At 36.8% G+C, this 26,594-nt stretch overlaps 1 long non-coding RNA gene across 3 annotated transcripts in view; it reads right to left on the reverse strand.

Annotated features, from left to right (window-relative positions):
• LOC112917240 (uncharacterized) overlaps positions 1-22,075 on the reverse strand; it is a 442,839-nt gene extending 420,764 nt beyond the window's left edge. For 2 of the 3 annotated variants that reach the window (XR_012002935.1, XR_012002936.1), the window contains exons 1-2: positions 21,917-22,062; positions 20,222-20,377 (exon numbers count right to left, since the gene is read on the reverse strand). This is a non-coding gene — a long non-coding RNA (uncharacterized lncRNA). Of the gene's footprint in view, positions 1-20,221; positions 20,378-21,916 lie in introns of all 3 variants that reach the window. The other variant, XR_012002934.1, reaches the window with a different exon arrangement.
• Positions 22,076-26,594: the final 4,519 nt, after the last annotated feature.

Consider the following 26,594-nt stretch of genomic DNA (forward strand, 5'->3'; position numbering starts at 1 on the left):
CACCCTGCTTGGATTCCTTCTTTCACGTTAATGGGAAAATTAAATGATGCCAAAAGCCTGCAACTGTCTTGAACATATTCTTAAAATTATGTTTGTTAGTAGACTGATTATTTCCGTGGCTTCTGTGAAAAGCTCTCAGATCCCCTTTTAGGACTGAAGGGCTCACACTCCAGTGGCTGGGAATGTTACTGGCAGATGGTTCTCAGCTCTTGGTTCTCTCCAGGAACTGACTTCAGCTGAAGACAGCTGCATCACCCATGAACACAAGCCCATCAGATGACTGGTCCATGCACAAGTTTAATGGCCTACTCCCTCCAACTAAGGACTCCTGGGAAGGGCCACCCTGGCTTCTGAGCTCCCTGTGAAGTTGGCTGAAGCTGTGTGTAGACTGCAGCAGAGCCTTGACTGCAGCTGCTACACCAGACAGGCTATCTGCTAAAGCAGATTAACATGTCTCAAGCACCTGCTTTGCAGCCATGGATCTGGTGAATATGTTCTCTTTGTCTTTATTGGAAAGAGAGTAAGAAGTTCTTCTCATTGGCTCAGAATTAATATCAGTGCATTTACTGTCTTGTCCCAGAGCTAGATAGAAATGGTACACTCAGGACTGGTCACAGTAGGGCCAGTGGACACAGTACTTGTGCCCCTGCTTCTCCTATCATTCACCTATTTACTGAAACTTCAGTTCACCCTATGGCTGTGTGATTGTCCATTAAAACCACTGATGGAGGAATAAAACTTGAGCCAGGTTCGCAGATGATCAGTTCACTATGTGGAAACACGTAAAAAATATATATATACATATAGGATACAGGTGCACCACAAGGTGATCTTGAAATACAGCAGTGTAAAGAAATCCTAATGAGCAGAGCTGCAGAAAGCAGGCCTGGTCACACACTATGCAGAAACAAAAGTGGGCAGTGGCAAATGGCTTGGCCAGTTGGTAATATGACTGAAAGCAGAAAAACTGAACAATAGGGAACAGGAGGTCAAGGGAAAAGGTATATGGCTAAATCTATGGGAATGGGCAAGAACTATGATATATTTGCATTTTATGTCATGCCCTTCAGAGAATATCCAACATAGAAGAGACCATTCAATAACTAATTAGAGAAAATTAGTCAACCAGTTAATGTCGAACAGCCTGTTAGTGGTCAGCCCATGCTGAATTATGGGTGAATTATAAATGAAGTGGCCCTGGTGGCAAAGATGTAAACTATGAAGGTCCCAACATATGACTGCCATTCCTGAAAGCTTTCCTACCTATTGGCACCGCAGAAGGTACAACCTTCCATCAATATTGAACCCCATTCCTCAAAGAAACAACCATTTGATAGCAAGTTGACCATATTGAACCCCTTCTACTTTGGAAGGAGCAGTGACCTATCTTGAACAGAACAGACACATAACAAGAGTGTGGGTTTGACTGCTCTGTCTATGGGGCATCAGCCAGTACTAGTATATGAAGATCTTCAGAGTATTTGACCTTCCCATCCCCAACGTGCACATAAAGTGCAGACCAAGAGACCTATTTTATAGCAAACAAGGTGTGGCAATGGTCCCATCACACTATCACATACTATGCCACCCAGAAGATGCCAGTCCAATAAAGTAACCAAACAGGCTGTTAAAGTGATAGATGAACCTCCAGTTCAGAGATAATACCCTGTAAGGATGGTGTGCCATCTGTGAGGATATTTAAAGTCAATGACCATTATATGGTGCTGGTCTCCAAAAGGAAAAACCTACAAGTCTCAAACCAAAGTGCTGAAGCAGGAGTGTCTCCACTTATCCCTACTTCCAGTGACCTATTTCTAGAATTTGCTATCTTCCTATCCCTGCAGCTCTGGTTTCTGTCAATTGAGAGAGGTCTTGGTTCTCAAAGAAGACCCAGTAATTTTTCAACCTATGGTTGATGCTCAAGTACTTTGGTTCCCTTTGTCAGGAAAGGATGCAAGAACAATTATTATCCTGTCAAGAACTGATTCTGATCATCAGAAGGAGGTAGGGCAGGGAGGAACATATCTGGCATCCAAGTGATCTACCTGGTGATCTCTGGGTATCCTTTTGCCCACATAAATTGATGAGTGCAGCAGCCATAGCCTGAAATGGTGACCAGAGCCTCAAATATCTCAGAGATGAAGATCTGGGTACCTCAAAAAATAAGCCACCTGGACCAAAAAAGATGCAAGCTGAGGACGAGGGGGACATATCATGGATAAAGAGGAGGGAGTTAATGACTATATTAAGCCTAGCTTAGTACTAGGGACCATGATTTATCTCACCTACTGTCGTCTTATGAGACTCTCTCATAGAAAGTGGTCCAAAAGAATCCTGGAGGACTCACTCCCAGAAGTTATATGAAAGAGCAGATTTAAGTAGCAGAAGGGGTTGACTGAAGTAGATATTGTGATGTGGAGTCTAGTCCCCTCAGGACTGAAGACTTACCTCCTTTGCTACAGAAGTACTGTCAGCTAAAAACCCTCAGCTGTCAGGATTTTCTAGAAATTGTGCTCAGCTAAAGACAACCTCTTTACCTAACGTCACATCCCCTTACCAGGGGCTGTCTGCATCAGTGACAGAGCAGCACAGAATTATAGCAGCTGGCTCCCTCACATCAGTGCAGAACAGCTCTGCAGGGCACCCACCTTATAGAGTTAGCAGTGGCCTTGCTGAGACTGTATCAAAGCCTATAAGCTCTTTTTGCCCAATCCTGTATCCTTGTCTTTCCCCATAGGTGTTGATCCCCAAAGCACTCCTCCAATAAACTTCCTGTTTATAAATTTCTACCTCAGAATTTGTTCTCTGGGCAACCTGACCTGCAACATTTATAATTACACAATAATGGAAATAAATTTCAGAAAACACTGCATCTTATGCTTTATCCATAATGTTCTTTCAGCTCATCTCTTAATTCTGCTAACTTATCTTTTAATCATTCATGATTAACTTATTATCAAACATCCCCAAAGAAAGTTTGATAACTTTTCCTACATTTTTCAAGCCTCTGAAAGTGTACTCACACCAACTTCAGTGTCAATAATGATGTTACTTCACTGAAATCAAGGCTAAACATTATTTCCCTTTACCTCCTTCCTCCAGCTCCTAAATTTATGTGCTCACATGTATTTTTCTTCCTTTCTCAAAAAATAAAGTGACTCTATATCAAGGTTAATTTTTACTACTTAGTTCTTTGTGTTATGATTTTGTGACTTCCACACAATATTTCTTTCATTAAAGTCTTTAATCTCTCCATCTGAAAGTTTCCTTCCTTTGAATTTATTAATATCCAAAGCATTATTCCATCAAAGTCTTTAATCCCTCTATACAAAAGTTTATTTCCTTTTTGTCTATAAATACCATTACTTACTTAAAAAAACAAAAACAAAACCTCAAAGTCTATTTTTTCTTTAATGTGCCATCTTGTTTCTCTCCTATTCTTTACAAACAAGGTGGAGAAATGTATACTCACTATATCTATCCCCATTTTGAATCCATACATAATAAGCTATAATCTGTATTCCATCTGTAACTCTCTACTGAAATACCTCTCTGAAAAGTCAACAATGATTTCCTAATAGTCAAACCCAATGACTTTTCCTTACTCTTTTTCGTTTTCAACCATTCTATGGCATTTTACATTATTTGGTCTTGTCTTATTCTTAAAATTCTTTCCTCATTACATTTTCCAAGAAGCTGTAATGTCCAGGTTCTCAATCAAACTTTTTAACCACATGTCCTCAGTTCCTACCCACCCATTACAGGCACTCCCAAAGTACTGTTTTCGTTCTTTTCTCTTCCAACTCTGATCCTGCTCTCTTAGTGATCCCGTTTTTCCCTACCTTGGACTATAAAAACTATGATTCTGAAAATGAAATCACCAGGATAGGTTGGGAAGATGGCAGAGCAGGAAAACACTAAGCTTACCTCATCTCACGGACACATCTAGATAACAGCCACATCAGTTCAGCTAATCCAAAAACCAAACTGAAGACTGGCAAAACAGTTCATCATAAAACAGAGGCCAAATCAAATAGGGTAGGAGACCAGAAACTTGGTCAGTCAGGAACCAAATTATTGATGAGACTAACCACAAACAGGAGGGGCACCACAAGCAGAGAGAAGGGAGAGGTACAGATCCCACACCAAGCACCCCAGACACAGGGATACTGCATAACAAGTCCCCATAACATTTGGCTTTGAGAACCACTGGGGCTTGGGGCACCTGGGTGGTTCAGTGGTTGATCGTCTGCCTTCAGCTCAGGTCATGAATCCAGGGTCCTGCGATCAAGTCCTACACCAGGATCCCCATGGGGAGCCTGCTTCTCCCTCTGCCTGTGTCTCTGCCTCTCTCTGTGTGTCTCTCATGAATAAATAAATAAAATTATTTTTAAAAAAAGAAAAAGAAAACCACTGAGGCTTAACTTTGTGAGTTTTTATAACCAGCAGGGCTTAACTCCAGATACTTTAAAAATCAGTGGGCTTAGCTCTGGAAAAGCTGGAGGGCAATAGGGAACTGAATCCTCACTCTTAAAGAAACCACAAAACAAACAATCCAGCATAGAAGCACCATTTTGAAAAAGTCTAGGATATAAATGAAAATTTATTTACTAATCTCAGAACATGTGCTGGAGGGGCAGGGATCTTTAGGATACTTCTCTAAGAACAAAGAGGTGGTAGCCTTCATTTCTCTCCCTCACCAGCCTAGATAGCAGGACAGTGCAAACCAGGGTGAACACTCTCCACCTACCTCGCTAAAGTACACCCCACCCCTACAGTCTTCTGCAGATCTGCCCATCCAACTCATTCCACTTGTCAGAAGTACCTCCAAAGTGGCTCCTGCCATATCTCATCCTGCAAGCAGCCCCAGGAGGGACCAGCACCACTCCCAAGTGACACCTGTCCTGGGGAGAAGAGAGGCTAATGACACACCAGTCTGACTGCAATCTCAGCAGCTGAACCTTATAACTGGAAGAAGAGAGAGAGTGCCCTGCCAATCAGTGCATCTGCAGTCCCAGGAGACACACTGAAGGCAGAAATCTGATCTGACTGCCAGCCCTGCCCACCAACCAAAACTTCTCAGGAGGCAGCACACGCAGAGATCCCTGCAGTTTGGGGTCACTGAAGCCCCAGCAGGCATCTGGTCTGACTGCTGACACCACCCAACTGCAGGCCCACAGCAACCCTAGACTGTACCCATAACAGCACAAGGACCAAATATGACCCCAAACAGGCAAATTAGGTCATTTGGGCCACTAGACTTAAGGCAAATGAGGCTCAATGACAACAGCAGGTTCCACACAGCCCACACAGGAGACATCCCTGAAGCACAAGGTTCTGGTGAACAGGGGACATTATAGTGCAGGGTATTAGACACTTCTTTACAAGGCCACTATTTTCAGGATTAGGAGACAGAATGGACTTTCTCAACACACAGAAACAGAAAAGGAGAGTTAGACAAAATGAAGAGACAGGAATATGTACCAAATGAAAGAATATAACAAAACCACAGCAAAAGACTAAATTAAATTAAAATAAGCAATATCCCAATTGAGAATTTAAAGAGTCATAAAGATACTTACTGAACTTGAGTAAAGAATGTAGGATCTCAGTGAGACTTTCAACAAAGAGACACAATACATAAAAAGAATCAATCATGGATGAAGAATGCAATAACTAAAATTTAAAACACAGTAGAAAAGGGGTGCCTGGGTGGCTCAGTAAGTTTAGTGCCTGACTCGATTTTAGGTCATGATCTTAGGGCCATGAGATCGAGCCTTCATCGAGTTCCACACTGGGCATAGAGCCTGCTTGAGATTCTCTCTCTTCCCCCTCCTCCCAACTAGCTCTCATGATCTCTCTCTCTCTCTCTCTCTGAAATTTAATTAATTAAAATAAAAAAACTTAAAATGGGCAGAAGACCTGAATAGACATTTTTCCAAAGAAGATATGCAGGTGGCGAACAGACACATGAAAAGATGCTCACTGGTAATCACAATGCAAATTATACCATAAAGAGATATCACTTTATCTCTTTCAAATGGCTAGTATTTGAAAAAACACAAAGAATAACAAGTGTTGGCAAGGATATGGATAAGATAGCATCCTCATGCACTGCTTATAGGAATACAATTGGCATAATCACTATGGAAAACAGTATGGAGGTTCCTCTAAAAATTGAAAATTACCATATGATGCAGTAATTCCACTACTGGGTATATACCCAAAGAAAATGAAAACACTCATGTGAAAAGCTATATGCACTTCTATGTTTACTGTAGCATTATCTACAATAGTCAAGATAGGGAAGCAATCCAACTGTCCATCTATAGATGAATGGATAAAAAAGAGGTGGTATATAAATGCAATGGAATATTACCCAACCATAAAAAGGAATAAGTTCTTGCCATTTGGAAGAACATGGTTGGAACTAGAGGGTATAATGTTAAGTGAAATAAGTCAGAGAAATACAAATATCATATGATTTCACTCATGTGAAACTTAAGAAACAAATGAACAAACAAAAAAACCAAATTCTTAAATACAGAGAACTGATAGTTGCCAGAGGGGAGGTGGTTGAGGGGATAGATGAAGCAGATAAAAATATTCACTTATCTTTTTTCAATTTTATTTAAATTAAATTTGCCAAAATATACTATAACACTCAGTATTAATCTCATCATGAAGAATACACTTATCTTGATAAGCACTGAGAAATGTATCCAATTGTTGAATCATTATATTGTATACCTCAAACTAATATAAACCTGTTAACTATACTTGAATTTTTTTAAAAAATCGCCAATTTAACACTTTCTCTTTAGCTCTAAGCCCAGGTTTTTTACAATAAAATATATTAATTATTGATTTCATAACAACTATAATTTATTATGTTGTGAATGTTTCTATTTCCAACTTACTAAGTGTTTATGCTAAATGTGTTGTATAAAGTTGATACCTTCACAGGATTTATTGAGATGATCATATAGACTTTATCCTTTGACATACTATAAGATTTTCTGAAAGCCAACTATCTTTATGTTCCTGAAATAAATCTTACTCTAAAATGTTATTTTTTAAACACACTGCTTGATAGCATTTTATTCAAGATTCCTAAATCAATATGTACGAGTGAGTCTGACCTACAAATTTCACTGAAACTATCTTTATTGGGTTTTATGTTAGAGTTATTATTTTCCTATGCTCTAGGAAATTTTTATAAAACAGAAGAAATTATCAGTTCATAACAGTCCAAGTACTCACCCATAAAATCTTCTGAGTCTAGTATTCATTTTTTAAGGTAGTTTTTTAAAACATTACATTTCTTGCATGGTTTCTCATCTATTCAGATTTTTTATTTTTTCCGTGTCAACTTTAGTTAGATAGAATGCAAACCATCTTGAGGTGCCTGGATGGCTCAGTTAAGCATCTGACTCTTGGTTTCAGTTCAGATCATGATCTTAGGATCTTGAGTTGGAGCCCCATATGAGGCTCCATGTTCAGCAGGGAATCTGCTTGAGATTCTCTTCCTTTTTCTCTCTCCCCCACTCTGCTCACACCTACCCTCTCTCTCAAATAATCTTTTTAAAAAGAAAAAAAAGAATGCAAATCATCTTTTTTTTTTTTAAATGCAAGGCTCAAACTCACGACCCTGAGATCAAGACCTGAGCTGAGATCATAAGTCAGGTGCTTAGCTGAGCCACCCAGGTAGCCCCAAACCATCTTTTAAAATACATGACTGAAAAACAAAAAATAAAAATAAAAATAAAAAATAAAATACATGACCAAGCTAAACCAAAAGGAAAAAAAAGTTCCTAAGAAGCCAAAACTCATATGAAAGTTGGAATCCAGCTGGATTACTCCATGGTAGCCTGAAGACTGGATTTTAATGGACTCATAGACAAGTGAAAGAACACAAAGCCCAGATTCTTTACAAAGTAGAGAATCAGACCAAAGAATCTTACATAAAGGCATGAATGAGTAAAGTAGGGGAAGAGCATTACAGGGAGATATAATAGGTATAATCCTATAGCCTTGGCTCTGAGAGAAGAGGGATAGAATTTATTATGTTAGGCCTTCCTTTGGGTAGGATCACTATGGAAATTCTTAATACCTCTGTCACTGGAAAATCTCCAAATTGAAATTGGTCCTATGTATAACCTTAAAGTAGTCCTAGGTCAGTTGTGGCTCCAGGCTCCTGTCAAAAGTAAATACATGGGGGCACCTGAGTGGCTCAGTTAAGCATCTGCCTTCAGTTCAGGTCATGATCTCAGGGTCCTGGGATGGAGCCTGGCATTAGGCTCCCTGCTCTGCAGGCAGGGAGCCTGCTTCTCCCTCTCCTCCCTGCTCATGTTTTCTTTCTCTGTCGTTATTTCTGTATTTCTCAAATAAATGAATAAAATCTTTAAAAAGAAAAAGTAAATTTTACTTTTTACACGTGTACCCGACCTGCAATAAACCCTTCTTGAGAAAAAAAAAAAAGCACATTTAAACCCACTTCTCAAATAATTTCCCAAACTAAAACTCCAAGTTCAGGAGCTAAACAATGGAAACAATTGGAAAAGAGAGAGAGAGAGAGAGAGAGAGAGACGTGCAACTAGGAGCAAAAATCAGCAAAATCCAAAAGATAAAGGATCACACATACAACAATTACATATATTAAAATAATCAGATACTGAATAACTATATAATGAGAATATAAGTAATAAGTATAAGTAACATTTTGATATATTATTATATAAATAATAAAAGAGTGCACTGAAAGTGTAAATGAAGAAATAAGAGACTATCAAAATTGATCATGCACATTTGACGATAGAATCAGATAAAATGCCTAAATATGAAAACATAACTGAAATTAGAAACTTAATGTTGCCTTAAATATATGAAGTTGAGGGGCACTTGGGTGGCTCAGTCAGGCCTCTGACTCTTGATTTCAGCTCAGATTGTAATCTCAGGGTGGGGGGGATCAAACCCCATGATGGGCTCTGCACTCAGTACAGAGCCTGCTAGAGATTCTCTCCCTCTACCCTTCTAATATTCTTGAAGAAGTTATTCAAAAGAAACTTCTTAGAAAATATGAAAAAAAAATGATTTAAGAGCTAAGAAAACATAATGAAAGAATACAATGAATATATCACAACAGAGACCATGAGATGGAAAATAAAAAAGAGCTTAAGAGGCAGTAAGATGCCTGTAAGATGATATAATCAGAGTTTCAAGAGGCACTAGAGAGAACAGGAAAAGCAATATTTAAATAGATAAGACTGATAATTTTCTAGAATTTATTTGTAAAGTAAAAAATAAAGGGTATAAATCCCCAAAATTAGGAGGCAACAAACCCAAGGAGAGTAAATAAAAAGAAATCCACAAACACACTGTTGTGAAACTAAAGAAGACTAAAGACAAAAAGATCTTATAAGCCACCAGGAGAAAAAACAGATTCCCTGCAACAGAATGGCAGACTGATGACTCATCTCTCAAAAGCAACAATGAAAGCTACAAAAATTATGGCGTATCTTCAAAATGGTAAGTGATTTTCAGATAGAATTGTATTTTCATCAACTGTTTTTCAAGAATCAAGTTGAAATAAGGACATTTATAAAATAACAAAAATTCAAAAAGTTTATTACCAACAGACATCTCTAGAGACATGTGTAAAGTACTTTGTGAAAAAAGATAAATTCCTAAGGAGGTGCTAAGATGCAAGATATGCCAGCAACCAAAGGAAATGATAAACATGAAATGAACTGAAAAAAGCATTGCATAAACCAGTAATAACATCTAATGTAGTGGTTAAAATATTAAAATAGAACTAAAATACTGATTAAAATTTGAGCATTCTAAGTCTTTATGTTGTCCAGGAGAAGGGTAACTGCTAAAAGATTAGAATGTATATATCCTTATTAGAAGGGAAGAAATAAGAATGAAGAAAAGCATCTTAGACAAGAACAGAGAAGGAAAAAAGTTTAAAAAGCAAGCTAAATAAAAAGTAAAAAAAAAAGGTAAAAATGAATTCAAATGTACTAGGAATTATTATAAGTGTAAAGACAATTATCTATTCTATTAAAAGAAAATCAGCCATTTATACTTCATATTAAAAATATTGTAATAATATAAAATAGAAATCATATTTCTAGTGATTAGGTTATGGGATTAAAAATTAATAGAGAAACAAAATTTGGCATAAACTAGACTATTACTTGGAAGAAAATTAATAGAAAACATGAATGAGGGGTGCCTGGGTGGCCCATTCGGTTAAACATCTGCCTTCAGCTCAGGTCATGATCTCAAGGTCTTGGGATCAAGCTCTGTGTTTGGCTTCCTGCTCAGAGAGAGTCTCCCTCCCCTTCTCCCCACTCCGTCCTCCTCCACCCCCAACTCATGCTCACTCTCTCTTTCAAATAAAATCTTTTTTAAAAATGAAAAAAACATGAATGATCCTGCAATCATTAAAGGTATTAAATCAATAAAAGAAGGCAAGCATGTACCCCACCTTTGTTATATAATTGTACTTCAGGATAATCAAAAAATTGCCAAGGAACCATTCCTTTTTATAAAAGTATTCTAGCCTGTAAGGAGAAAATAATTTCAAAATAAACTTATCAAAAAAAAAAATGCTTTCCAGAGAGAGAGATAAAATGCTGGAGGACTAGGGGACCCTAATTTGATCTGGCCCCTGAAACTCAGCTAGATAGCTATGAAATCATTCTAAATACCTTCTAACTCAACCAGAGATCTAAGAAAAGAATTGCTGCAATTGTATAAATAAAAAAGCACCACTTTTTGCAAGGCAGGTACGGAGACATGAATATGAGGGGATATATGGGAAGATAAACCGTGGGCTGAGGGAGCCTCCCGCAATAAGCTGCCAGAAAGTGATATAGCAGTGGAGTGTAAAATCAGAACTTTTAGAAGTCTGCTTGGGTGAGAGACCTCCCTGCCTGAAAGGTGCTCAGGAAGGCAAACCCCAGGTGGACAGTGCAGTCTTAGGACCCCCAGGGTCACAGAAAGAATGGGGTACCTGAGTGCAGTAAGTTCCCAAGTATCTGAGCAGGGAAGCTGACTGCAAATGGAGTCTAGGCACCTGCTTTTTGCTCAGTGTTGCCATAAACCATGAACAACTACACAGCTGCAAGAGCACTCTCCAAGAAGGGGCCCAGCAAGTAGCAGGACCACAGTGTGACTCCCCTCCCCACCCCAGGAGGAGTGGTGCATGTGTGCACCACAGGAGTCTGTAAAGTTGAAAAACTCCAAACAGGGTCACATGCCTGAGATAAAATTGCTCAGTCAGAGGCTGAATGAACACAGAGTGAGGAACAAAAACAGAGAGATAAGAATGACTGCTTTTCTGTGAGGATGCATTGAAGAGTGGGAAGGCCTAAACATTCAGCTTCAAGGATGGAGATGGGGCATTACCATTTTCATCCACCAAAATAGTGCTGAAAGCTTTCAAGGAACAAAAGAGCAATAGAGCAATCCAGAGCCACTTACACTCAGCCCAGCCCCCTAGCAAGGAGGGTACAATTCCACCCAGGGAAAGACACCTGAAAATCAGCACAACAGGCCCCCTGCCCAGAAGATTGGCAGGAACATCCAGATAATACCAAGTTCACCATGTCATACAGAACTACAAAATTTCAGGACTAGGGAAAAATAATATATAGAATTTGTGGGGTTTTCTCATGATTCTTTAGTCTTTCAATTTTAATTTTTTTTTCCTTTTCTGGCTATTTTCTTATTTTATCAACTCTTTTTTTAAGTCTTTTTTAATTTTCATTTGTACATTTTATATATTTTTTTTTCATTTTTGGCTTCCTTTCATTGTATTCAATTTTATTTTTGTGTATGTATAAGTTTTTCTTTATTTATAATTTGGGGATCTAGTTTCTTCTAAAAAAAGAGACCAAATTACACGCAGGATCAAGTTTATTGCTCTGTTTGGTTCATCTTCTGTTTGACTTTATTCTCTTTCTCTTTCTTTTTCTTTTTTGGTTTTTGATCTCTTCTGATTTGTTCAATACATATTTTTCTGATGTTGTTACAATTTATGTATTTTGTTCTATCATCTATTCTTCTCTGGAGATAATAATAAGATACAAGAACTCACCCCAAAAAAAGAGAACAAGAAGTACTACTCACTGCCAAGGATTTAATCAATATGAATATAGGTTAAGATGTCAGAACTAGAATTCAAAATGATTATAAAGATATTAGCTGGGCTAGGAAAAAGTATAGAAGACACTAGAGAATCCCTTACTGGAGAAATAAAAGAACTAAAATCTAATCAGACCAAAATCAAAAAGGCTATTATTGAGATGCAATAAAAAATGGGGGCTCTAACTCTAGAATAAATGAGGCAGAAGAGAGAGTCAGTGGTATAGAAGACAAAATTATGGAGAATAAAGAAACAGAAAAAGAAAGATAATAAACTAGTGGATCACGAGGGGAGAATTCAAGAGATAAGTGATACAATATAGTGAAACAATATTAGAATAATTAGGGTCCCAGAGGAAGAGGAAAGAGAGAAGGGGGCGTGCAGAACGTTTCTTTGAGCAAATTATAGCTGAGAATTTCCCTAATCAGGGGAAGGAAACAGACATTCAAGTCCAGAAGGTATTCAAGTCCAGAGAACCCCCTTCAAAATCAATAAAAATGGGTCAACACCCCAACATACAATAGTGAAGCTTGCAAATTTCAGAGACAAAGAGAAAATCCTGAAAGCAACTTGGGACAAGAGGTCCTTAACCTACACGGGTAGAAAAGTACAGCTGGTAGTATACCTATCTACAGAGATCTAGCAGGCCAGAAAGGACTGACACGATATATTCACGGTGCTAAATGAGAAAAAATATGCAGCCAAGAATACTTTATCCAGCAAGGTTGTCATTCAGAATGGAAGGAGAGATAAAGAACTTCCAGGACAAACATAAACTAAAAGAATTTGTGATCACAAAACCAGCCCTGCAAGAAACATTAAAGACGATCCCTTAAGGGAAAAAAGAGCCCAAAAATAACATGGACTAGAAAAGAACAGAGACAATAAACAGAAACAGTGACTTTACAGGTAATACAATATCACTAAATTCATATCTTCCAATAATTACTTTGACTATAAATGGGCTAAATGCTCTAACCAAAAGACAGAGGGTATCAGATTGGATAAAAAAGCAAGACCCATCTATATATTCATGGAAAAAACTCATTTTAGACTCAGAGGCACCTCTTGATTGAAAGTGAGGGAGTGGAGAACCACTTATCATGCTAATGGACATTAAAAGAAAGCTAGAATAGCAATCCTTATAACAGACAAATTAGATTTTAAACCAGAGACCATAATAAGAAATGAAGAAGGACTCTATATCATAATTAAAGAGTCTATTCAACAAGATGATCTAACAATTTTAAATATTTATGCCTCTAACATGGGAACAGCCAATTATATAAACCAATTAATAATAAAATTAAAGAAACCCATTGATAATAATATAATAATAGTAGGGGACTTTAAAACCCCACTCACTGAAATGGACACATCACCTAGCAGAAGATCAACAAGGAAACAAAGGCTTTGAATGACACACCAGACCAGATGAACTTCACAGATAAATTCAGAACATTCCATCCTAAAGCAACAGAATACACATTTTTCTTGGGTGCACATAGAACATTCTCTAAAATACATCGTATACTGGGTCACAAATCAGGTCTCAACTGGTACAAAAAGACTAAAATTAATCCTTGTACATTTTCAGGCCATAATGCTTTAAAACTTGAACTCAAGGGATCCCTGGGTGGCGCAGTGGTTTAGTGCCTGCCTTTGGCCCAGGGCGCGATCCTGGAGACCCGGGATCGAATCCCACATTGGGCTCCCAGTGCATGGAGCCTGCCTCTCCTTCTGCCTATGTCTCTGCCCCTCTCTCTCTCTCTCTCTGTGTGTGTGACTATCATAAATAAATAAAAATTAAAAAAAAACGAACTCAATCACAAGAGGAAAACAAACACATGAAGGTTAAAAAGCATCCTATTAAGGAATGAATGGGTAAACCAGGAAATTAAAGATTTTCAAAAATTCATAGAAACAAATGAAGATGAAAACACAACTGTTCAAAACCTTTGGGATGCAGCAAAGGAGGTCCTAAGAGGGAAGTACATAACAATACAAGACTTTCTCAAGAAACAACAAAAGTCCCAAATATACAGTCTAACCTTCCCCAAAGGAGCTAGAGAAAGAACAGCAAATAAAGCCTAAATCCATCAGGAGAAGAGAATTAATAAAGAGTAAAGAAGAAATCAATGAAATAGAAACCAACAGAATAGTAGAACAGATCAACGAAACTAGGAGCTGGTTCTCCAAAAGAATTAATAAAATTGATAAACCCCTAGCCAGTCTTACCAAAATAAAAGAGAAAGGACCCAAATAAAATTGTGAATGAAAGAAGAGAGATCACAACCAACATCACAGAAATATAAACAATTATAAGAACATATTATTATAAGCAACTATATTCCAACAAATTAGGCAACCCATAAATAATGGATACATTCCTAGAAACATAAACTACCAAAACTGAAACAGGAAGAAATAGAAAATCTGAACAGACTCATAACCAGCAAAGAAAATGAAGTGGTAATAAAAAATCTCCCAACAAACAAGAGTCGAAGGCTAGATGGCTTCCCAGGGGAATTCTACCAAACATTTAAAGAAGAATTATTATCTATTCTCTTGAAGCTATTTCAAAAAATAGAAATGTAAAGAAAACTTCCAAATTCATTCTGAGACCAGCATTACGTTGTTTCCAAAACCAGACAAAGACCCGACCAAAAAGAATTACAGACCAATATCCCTCATGAACATGTATGCCAAAATTCTCACCAAGGTACAGCCAATAGGATCCAACAGTACATTAAAAGAATTATTCACCATGACCAAGTGGGATTTATTCATGGGCTGCAAGGTGGTTCAACAACTACAAATCAATGTAATATACTACACTAATAAGAGAAAGAATAAGAACTATATGATCCTCTCAATAGATGCAGAGAAAGCATTTGACAAAATACAGCATCTTTTCTTGATTAAAACTCTCCACAGTGTACGGACAGAGGGAACATACTTCAATATCCTAAAAGCTATATACAAAAAGCCCACAGTGAATATCATTCTCAATGGGGAAAAAGTGAGAGCTTTTCCCCTAAGGTCAGGAACAAAACAGGAACATCCACTCTCACTACTGTTGTTGAAGTCCTAGCCCTGGCAATGAGACAACAAAAAGAAAAAGAAAAAAGGCATCCAAATCCACAAAGAAGAAGTTGAACTCTCACTCTTCATAGATGACATGATACTCTCTGTGGAAACCCAAAAGATTCCACTCCAAAATTGCTGAAACTCATACAGGAATTCAGCAACGTGACAGCATATAAAATCAATGCACAGTAATCAGCTGCATTTCTACACACTAACAATGAGACAGAAGAAAGAGAAATTAAGGAATCTTTTCCATTTACAATTGTATCAAAAACCACATGTTACATATGAATAAACCTAACCAAAGAGGAAAAGGATCTATACTCTGAAAACTATAGAACACTTATGAAAGAAACTGAGAAAGACACAAAGTAACATAAAAATATTCCATGCTCATGCATTAGGAGAACAAATGCTGTTAAAATGTCTGTGATTCCCAGAGCAATCTACATATTCAATGTTATCCTTATCAAAAGGATTATCAAAATGCCATCAACATTTTTCACAAAGCTAGAACAAATAATCCTAAAATTTGTATGGAACCAGAAAAGACCCTGAATAGCCAAAGGAATGTTGAAAAAGAAAACCAAAGCTTGTGGCATCACAATTCTGGACTTCAAGTTCTATTACAAAGCTGTAATCGTCAAGACATTATGGTCCTGGCACAAAAACAGATACACAGATCAGTGGAACAGAATAGAGAACCCAGAAATGGACCCTCAACTCGATGGGCAACTAATCTCCCACAAAGCTGGAAAAAAAAGACAGTCTCTTCAACAAATGGTGTTGGGAAAATTAGACAGTCACATGCAGAATGAAACTGGACCATTTTCTTACACCAAACATAAAAATCAACTCAAAATGGATGAAAGACCTAAATGTGAGACAGGAATCCATCAAAATCCTAGAGGAGAACACAGGCAACACCCTTTTTGAACTTAGCCACAGCAACTTCTTGCTAGATACATCTCCAATGGAAGGGAAACAAAGGCAAAAATGAACTATTGGAACTTCATCAAGATAAAAAGTTTTGCACATCAAAGGAAACAGTCAACAGAACCAAAGACAACAATATATCTATAGGAAAAATAACAGGAAATGGAATCAGAATGTGACAGTGAGTCAAATTATAAGCAACTGGTTGGATGGAATTTATTATCAATTGAATGGGGGAATACTTGGTGAAGCAGGTTTACTGGATGAAACCAGGAGTTTAGTATTGAAAATGTTAAGTTTAAGATGTTTATAGAAAGTCCAAACAAAGCTGTCATATACACAATTGGATATATAAACCTGGAATTGTGGACCAGTGACAAAAACATGGGAACCATCAGCATGTAGGTGGTATTTACAGCCAGCTAACTACAATGAGATCACTAAGGGAAGGAGATTGACAGAAAAATGAAGCCAACTAGGACTGAGTTTTGGAGAGTGATCCAGGAGAAGACACCACTTTCTATTTTCTTATATACTATATAATTCATAATATATTGTGTTTATTTTTATAAACTTGAAGAATGTAAAATCCCATTCAAGTAGAGATTTTTGTCTTTTCTGTTGCATCCATTGATACAACACAAATACACAGAGTAGTGCCTGACTTTCATAGGCATTCAATAAACACTTGTTGATGAGAATGTATGGATTATGCTTTTTATATTTATTTTAGAAATTTTTCCATACATTGAAGTCAGAAAGATAGCCTTTCTTTTCATTAAATATATTACATATTTCCCTTTCATATTGACTCCATAACCCATATAGAACTGAATAGTGTAAAGTAAGGCTCTAATTTCATTTTCATACATATTTTCATTTCTCTAGAATGAAGTACAAAATTGTTAGCATAACATTCAAGGCACTTCATAATCCAAATCTATGTTATGTACCCCATGTTACCTCTCACTGCCGGCCTACACAATCCTAGTTCAACTACATTAAATCCCTTCTAATTCTTGAGCACTGGACAATGCAATATGATATGCTAAAGGAATAAGAAGAGAATGTGAAATTATGAAAAGGTAAATATTGACATTTGTGGGTAATATCGTATACCTAGAAAAATCAAAATATCATTTGAAAAACATAAAATTAATAAAAATTTAGAATAGTTAAAATATTTGTGAGGTGCCTGGGCGGCTCAATCATCTGCCTTCAGCTCAGGTCACAATCCTGTGGCTCAAGCCCCGAGACAGGCTCCCTGCTCAGCAGGGGGTCTGTTTCTCCCTCTCCTCTCCCTCTGCCACTCCCCACAGCTTATGTTTTCTCTCTTGCTATCTCAAATAAATAAATAAAATCTTTAAAAAGAAAAAAGAATAGTTAAAATATTTATGCCCATTAAAATGTTTTTGTAAAAATATCAAATTACATGAGACATGCTCATAATATAATATTAACTTATAAAAACAGAATTCTAAATTATTCCTACCATAATATTTATTCTAGGTTTAGAAAAATTAAATATGGAATAAGTAATTTAAGAAGCATACTAAAATGTTAATGGTCATTGTGTTTTTAGGGTTGAATTTTTCCCTATATACTAAGTATATAAGTTAATTTTATAATGAAAAACTACTAAAAATATTTTATATCTTATCCCTGATCAGAGAAGTTCTACCAAATTTCAAATAAGTCCTTGAAAAATGAGGATTTCAGTTGAAATTTTACATCAGTCATAACTACCAAAAAAATTGAAACATCCATTTATGCTAGAAAATAAATCTTCACTGTCACTAAGATTAATAAGCCTAAATAACACAGATTTGGAGATGAAATATCTAGTCTAGTAACTTCACAACATGGATATTATCATCTCCAATAGTTGTTAAAAGCATGGATCCATGGCTTTTCATCTACATGTAGTAGAACCAACAAAATAGCTTTGCTAGTAAATCCTAAAATTCAGATGGTATGAGCTTCTATTTTACAACTGGAAATGTCCTTGAAAGTCAACTATCCCAATATTTTAGAGATAGAATTCCAATACTTAAGAAGAAAAGAGATTTACTGATGATCACACATCTAGATGATGGGAATGACATCAATACCAGAATCATCACTTTACCATTCTTCCTACAGTAACACACTTCAATTCCTAATCACTGAACTCAAATCAAAATGATTGAATATTTGCCTTCAAAAATTTCCCTAATGCATTCTTCCCCAAATGGTTTCTTTCCTGAGAAGAAAAATATATAAATATTATATATAATGTGTATTTGTTACATATTATAAATGTTATACATATATATGTGTGTGTGTGTGTGTGTGTGTGTGTATGTGTATACACTTACGTGCCCATTCATGTAATTCCGAACATTGGAGCCCTTTAAGGAGAATGTTTTGAAGCCACATACTGATAGACTATCTGCTTTTCGGAAACATCCACAGAATAATTCCTTTGAATAAGCAGCATTGCTTTTCAATATATAAATTCTCTATTAAAATGTTTATAATGCAATTCTCCCTTTTGTTATAGTAAATGAAAACACTATGTCTTCTATAAAAAATTCATTAAGAAATGCCATTCGTAAAAAGATTCAATTAAGTATATGAAACTTTATCCCACTGTGACCTATATTGAGTTGTTCTATAAGACAATATAATCTTATTTTTGTTCTGAGCTCATCTCTGGAGCAAAGATTGAATTTCATTAAGAAAAACAGCTCTGCCCTTCCAATTAGAGTCCCAGAGGAATCTGACTGTGAACTTTCCAAGGCATAGGGTGGGTGAAAGACCACGCATGCTTCAACTCTCTCTCTCTCTTGCTCGCTCTCTCTCTCTCTCTCTCTCACACACACACACACACACACACACACACACACACACGTGCAACATTCCTATTATCCCTTCCATCTGAGACTGACCAGAGTTAATTTTTTTGTTTTTAACAGACAGGGAAAATACCACAGCATTTATTCATTTTTGACTAGAAACCCAGCAAAGGTCATGCCCTAATCCAAACCAAACACTCAGGATTTATTTTAGCAATCCCTCTGAAATTGTCCTTTCTTTCCTCTGAAGATACAAATTCCTCATCTGCTTCTTGCATGACAGACACTTCTAGACTATCCAGCTAAACTTACTTCTCTGTGGAGAAAGCCCCACAGCAGAAACAACAGGCCATTCTCCGCTTGAATAGCCTCATATGATGGAAAACTATTCCTGCAGTAAACTGAGCTGGGGGGTGGGCAGGGCAGCTCTAGCTCTAATACTGGTCACAAAGAGTCTGGTAAATGTCTAAATGTCCCATGGGTTATCAGACATGTGCACCTTCACAGAGTTGTAATCATTAACTCCTGTGTAGATGACAAATTTGTCCTCTCATTCATCTCATTTACCCAGAACTTTCTACATGTTCTCATATTCTGTACAACCTTGATCATCAGTCATTAAAAATAAATACAGTAAAATTAGGGCATTGGTATTTGAGATAATTTTTTGTCATCTAAAAATAAACTATTTTTTTCTTGGTTAGTCATTTTTAAGTGCTGATCTATAGACTGGTTTCATCAGAATTACTAGCGAAATATTTTTTTTAATCCTAAAGATTATGATCCAAGAGATTATGACATAGATCTCAAGTGTAGGACCCACTGGTCTAAATAATTTCTGAAGTCTCTAGAGTCTCTCTACTCTTCTACAACTCAGAATTACTACTGCATGCAATATTAACACCCACTGTGTATGCTGATTGTGATTACCACTCCACACTATGAGAATAAGCCTTCTCAAATCCCCACTGTTTCAGGTTGGATTTCATGGGAAACAGGGTCTAAATCAGAGATTAGCATTCAGAAAGTTTACTGGGGAGTGGCAGCCTTGGGCACGGAAATGAAGCAGGATTGGGCAGTAAGAAATTGGATTGAGATACCAACTCAAGAAAGACTTCAGCTGATGCACAGGGACCTCTGAGGCTGATTCGTGCTCTTCAGAGTTGTTTGGAGCTGGGATGAGGGGCTTGGGTCTTTATACCTGGTATGAACATGTCACTGCATGCTATCCCCCCAGGAAAGGATCATGAACTTGGCAAGATGACTTTCTTCACCAAAGAGCAGCTAATGACTGAATAGCTTCTCAGTCCTCAAGTGGAATCTGGCATCTGTCACTCATCCATTTCACTTACTTTCACTACAAACAAAACAAAACAAAACAAAAAAGATGGGGAGAGTTAAGCCAGAATATTTCTCAGTAGAAAATCAATAGTTTTTAAGTTAAGGGGCGGGGGTGGGGGGAAACCCCACAACATTATTATCTCTCATTTCCTCCCATTTCAAGCACTGGATATTTATGTAATGATTCATCACTAAAATGAAGCATGAATTTCTATGTGGAATTATTTCTAGTCCTTTAAATGGCACTTCTTAGGATTTCTTCATGTTTAGAGTTTCATCAATCAGAATAAACTGCTTCCAAACAATTGATTATTTTCATCTGTTTAAAAAATTTGTACAAGAGAATGATGTGACATCAAGAATGTAGAAGTCTTAGGGACATCTGGGTGGCTCAGTCAGTTGAGCATTGACTCTTGGTTTGAGCTCAGGTTGTGTTCTCATGGGTAAGGAGATCAAGTCCCACATCAGGCTCAGCAATCAGTGTGAAGTCCACTTGAAGATTGTCTCCCTCTGCCTCTCTCCCTACTTTTACACATAAGAGCACGCTCTGTCTCTCTAAAATAAATAAATAAATCCTTTTTTAAAAAAAGAATGCAGGCATTTTCACAATGAGATATCACCTGACATCGGTGAGAATGGCTGTTAACAGAATCACAAGAAATAACAAGTGTTAACAAGGATGTGTAGAAAAGAAAAACTTTGTTCAATGCTGGCAGGAATGTAAATCAGTGCAATCACTATGGAAAACACTGTGGAAATTCTTCAAAAGGTTGAAAATAAAACCACCATATGATCCAGCCATTTAACTTCTGGGTATTTTTGTTAAGAAAATAAAAACACTAAGTTGAAAAGAAAAAAAATAAAAAATAAAAAATTTGTAATTATTACATGTATTTTTCCCTTAATAATGTTTCTTTGGAAAACCAAAAGAGAATTCTTGACTCTTGTGACAATCTCACACTGTACATGGCCTTTTCATAGAGGGTTGTAATGAATAATCACCACTGCAAATTCTCAGGAGCCCAAGAAATGTGGGCCCTTTTCCCCAACTTGCCTCATTTAATAGGAATATTGGACAGATAATGTGAGATCATATCTCAGCATCTCCAAACCAGATGGGGTTCCCAAGAGTGTATAAAATCAATCCAGCTAATAGATGAAGAGGTAGATGAAGCTGTAGAAGGAATGCTAATACTACACTTAGAGTCAAATATCCTTGGCCTGAGCTCTGTCTCTGCTGCTTTTAACTTCTGATAGTGAAAATGTCACTAAATCTCTAAGCCCTAGTTCTCTTGTCTAGTAAAATGGGAGCGAGTTCACCTCCATCAAAACTGACATAATGACACAGAAAGATATAACTGAAAAAGCTGTGTACACACAGGCAAAGTCACTGCCGCTGTCCTGGAGTCCTCTATCATTTCCTTGCTCTATACTATCTTCAAAACTAACACATAAGCTACTTGAGGCAGGCATTTCTTTAAATGTGATTCAGACACATGAGAAATCTTGCATACAATAAAAACTACTACTAAAAAAAAAAAAAACTACTACTTACTGTGTGCCGTGCATAATTATTTAATTCTTCCAACAACTCTATAAAGTGGTTTCTTTCTTATTCCCATTTTGCAAGTGAAGAATTTGGAGCTTAGTGGGCTGTGAGACATTCCTACCATCTTACAGTGAGTAAAAGGAAAGCCTTTATAGCCCATCACTCTGCTTCCCTTCCTCTTTTTTAGTTTTAAGACTTTATTTGGGGTGGCCTGGGTGGCTCAGCAGTTTAGCGCCGCCTTCAGCCCAGGGCCTGATCCTGGAGACCCGGGATCAAGTCCTGCGTCGGGCTCCCCGCATGGGGCCTACTTTTCCTGCCTATTTCTCTGCCTCTCTCTGTGTGTGTCTCTCATTAATAAATAAATAAATAAAATATTTTTTCAAAAAAAAGACTATTTGTTTGAAAAAGAGAGTGAAAGAGAGAGCATGAGTGGTGGGGAGAGGAAGTGATAGTGGGGAGGGGGAAGTAAGAGAGGGAGAAGCAGGCTCCCCTCTGAGCAGAGAGCTGAATGTGAGACTCAAAACAGACTGTAACAAGGAACAAAGAAAGGCATTCCATAATGACAAAGGGATTGATCCAACAAGGGGATGTAACATGATCATCATCTTAAGAAATGCAAAAAAGTATTTGACAAGATTCAACTTCCATCTATTCATGACAAAAATTCTCAACAAAATGGGGTTAGAAGGAATATACCTCAACATAATAAAAGCCATATAGTGAAAATCCACAGCTAACATCATCTCATTGTTGAAAAACAGAGCTTTCCTAAGGTCAAGATAAGATAAGAATGTCCACTCTCACCACTTTTGTTCAACATATTAGAAGTTCCAGCCATAAGCAATCAGACAAGAGAAAGAAATAAGAGCCATCCATATAGGTAAAGAAGTTTAACTGTCACTATGTGCAGATGACACAATGCTATACATATAAAATTCTAAAGATTCCACAAAAAACTACTAACAGTAATAAACTAATTCAGTAATGTGGCAGGACACAAAATTCATACCAAGAAATCAGTCGTGTTTCTGTACACTAACAACAAAGTCTCAGAGAGAAAATTTTAAGACAACACCATTTACAACGCACCAAAAAGCAGAAAATATCTAGTAATAAACTTAACCAAAGAGGTGAAAGATATGTACTCTGAAAACTATAAAACATTAATGAAAGAAATTGATGAGCATACAAAATAATCGAAAGATATTCCATGCTCATGGATTGAAAGAATATTATCAAAATGTCCATATTACCCAAAGCAGTCAGCAGATTCAATGCAATCCCTATCAAAATACCAACAGTATTTTTCACAAAACTAGAACAAATAATACCAAAATTTGTATGGGCTCACAAAAGACCTCAAATAGCCAAAGAAATTCTAATAATAACAAAGCTGGAATTATCACAATTTCAGATTTTGAGATATACTACAGGGGTGCAGTATGGTACAGGCACAAAAACAGACACAAAGATTAAAAAAAAGAACAGAATAGAGACCCCAGAAACAAATCCCCACATTCATATGGTCAATTAATCTATGATAAAGGAAGCAGGGAAATACAATGGAGAAAAGAGTCTTTTCAATAAATGGTGCTGGGAAAACTGGACAGGGCATGTAAAATAATAAACTGGACCATTTTCTAACACCGCACAAAAATAAACTCAAAATGGATTAAAGACCTAAATGTGAGACCTGAAACCATAAAACCCTATAAGAGAACACAGGCAGTAATTTCTCTGATATCAGCCATTGCAACATTTTTCTAAATGTGTCTCCTGAGGTCTCCTGACACAAGGAAAAAAAAACAAAAAATAAACTATTGACACTACATCAAAACAAACTTTTGTACAGCAAAGAATACCATCAACAAAACAAAAAGACAACCTACTGAATGAGAGAAGATATTTGCAAATGGTATGTCTGATAAGGGATTAATATCCAAAATATATGAGGAACTTACACAACACCAAAAAACCCACAAATAATCCAATTTTAAAATGGGCAGAATAGACATTTTTCCAAAGAAGACATACAGATGGCCAGCAGACAGGTGAAAAGATGCTCAACATCACTTAATCATCAGGGAAGTGCACATTAAAACCACAATGAGATATCCCCTCACATCAGTTTAGAATGGCTAGTATCAAAATGATAAGACACTACAAGTGTTGGTGAGGATGTAGAGAAAAAGAAAATCTCATACACTGTTGGTGGAAATGTAAATTGGTACAGCCTGTGGAAAACAGTATAAAAGATCCTCCAAGAAATTAAAAATAGAAATACTGGGATCCCTGGGTGGCGCAGCGGTTTGGCGCCTGCCTTTGGCCCAGGGCGCGATCCCGGAGACCCGGGATCGAATCCCACATCAGGCTCCCGATGCATGGAGCCTGCTTCCCCCTCCGCCTGTGTCTCTGCCTCTCTCTCTCTGTGACTATCATAAATAAATAAAAAATTAAAAAAAAATAGAAATACTATATGATTCAATAATTCCACCACTGGGTATTTACCCAGGAAAAAAAAATGATAACACTAACTCAAAAAGACATATGTTTATTGCAATGTTATTTACAATAGCCAAAAGAAGTAATTAACCTAAATGTCCATCAATAGATGATGAATATAAACATGTTAGAATATTACTCAGCCATAAAAAGTTTGAGATCATGCCATTTGAGACAACATGAATAGACCAGGAGGGTATTATACTAAGTAAAATAAGTCAGATTGAGAAAGACAAATACCATATGATTCCAGTCACAAGTGGAATCTTTTTTAAAAAATGAATAAACAAATAAAAAGCAGAATCAGAACTACAAATACAGAGAACAAACTGATAGTACCAGTGTTGGGGGGAGGGTGGGGTTGAGCATAACAGGTGAAGAGAAGAGGGAGATACAAGCCTCCAGTTACAGAATGAGTAAGTCATGGGAATAAAAAGTAAAGCATAAAGAATGTGGTCAATGATATTATAATCGCAATGTAATAGGACAGTTAATAGTTATACTTTCTTTTTTTTTTAAGATTTTATTTATTTATTCATGAGAGACACAGAGAGAGAGGCGGGGGCACAAGCAAAGAGAGAAGCAGGCTCCATGCACGGAGCAGGATGTGGGACTCGATCCCCGGTCTCCAGGATCGCGCCCTGAGCCAAAGGCAAATGCTCAACCCGCTGAGCCACCCGGGTGTCCCGATAGCTATACTTGTGAACATAACATGAAGCATAAACTTGCCAAATCACTAAGTTGTGCACCTGAAACTACTGTAACATTGTGTGTCAACCATACTTAAATTAAAAAAAGAGAAGATAACACAAAAATTTCAAGTCACTTAAAAATTAAAATCTTACTAAAAATGATCAGAAGATCTGAATAGACATTTTTTCCAGAGAAGCCATACAGGTGGCCAAGAGGCACATGAAAAGATGCTCAATATCACCAATCATCAGGAAATGTAAATCAAAACCATAGTGAGATATTTAACTTCACACCTGTTAAAATGGCTATAATAATTTAAAAAAAAAAAAAGACAAATAACAAGTGTTGATCAGGATGTGGAGAAAAGGGAGCCCTTGTGTACTGTTGGTGGAAATATACATTGGTGCAGCCATTATAGAAAACAGTAGGGAGGGCTCTCAAAAAATTAATAATAAACTACCATATGATTCAGCAATTCCATTTCTTGGTATTTATCTGCAGAAAACAAAAACACTAACTCAAAAAGACATACGCACCTTTCTGTTCATTGCAACATTATTTACATAGTCAAGATACAGAAACAACCGAAGTACCCATTAATAGAAGAATGGATAAAAAGACACATACAGGGGCAGCCTGGGTGGCTCAGTGGTTTAGCGCCGCCTTCGGCCCAGGGCATGATCCTGGAGACCCGGAATTGAGTCCCACGTCGGGCTCCCTGCGTGGAGCCTGCTTCTCCCTCTGCCTGTGTCTCTGCCTCTCTGTGTCTTTCATGAATAAATAAATAAAATCTTGTTTTAAAAATTTTTTAAATTAAATTAAATTTTTAAAAAAGACACATACATACACACATAATATGCAATGGAATACTATTCTGCCACAAAAAAAAAAGAATGAAATCTTGCCATGTGCAACAACATAAATAGACTTTGAGGGTATTATGCTACATGAAAGAAATCAGACAAAGACAGGTACTGTGTATGGTCTCACTTATATGTGAAATCATAAAAACAAAAACAAAAAAAGTTTGTGAATACAGAGAACCCACTGGTGATTGCCAGAGAAGGGAGTGGGAGTGGGAGAAATGAGTGAAAGGGTCAAAAGGTACAAACTCCCAATTATAAAATAAATAATTCATAGAGATGTACTATACAGGATGGTGACTACAGTTAATAATACTGTATTGCATATCTGAAAGTTGCTAAGAGAGTAAAACTTAAATGTTCTCATCACAAGAAAGGAAAAATAAATTTTGTAACTATGTAAGGTAATAGACATTAACATAACATAACATAACAAAAAATAGACATTAACATAACAAAACATAAAATACATTAAAATTAACATAATAAACATTTATATATATTTATATATATATATATAACATAATAGACATCTACATAAAACCTTTCTAGACTTACAGGAAGCATATTTAATAAAATTTCAAAAGCTTTTCCCCTTGAGATAAAAGAAATAAGAAACTTGTTAT

This window comes from Vulpes vulpes, chromosome 8, assembly GCF_048418805.1.
Source record: "Vulpes vulpes isolate BD-2025 chromosome 8, VulVul3, whole genome shotgun sequence".
In the NCBI taxonomy this organism is placed as follows: domain Eukaryota; kingdom Metazoa; phylum Chordata; class Mammalia; order Carnivora; family Canidae; genus Vulpes; species Vulpes vulpes.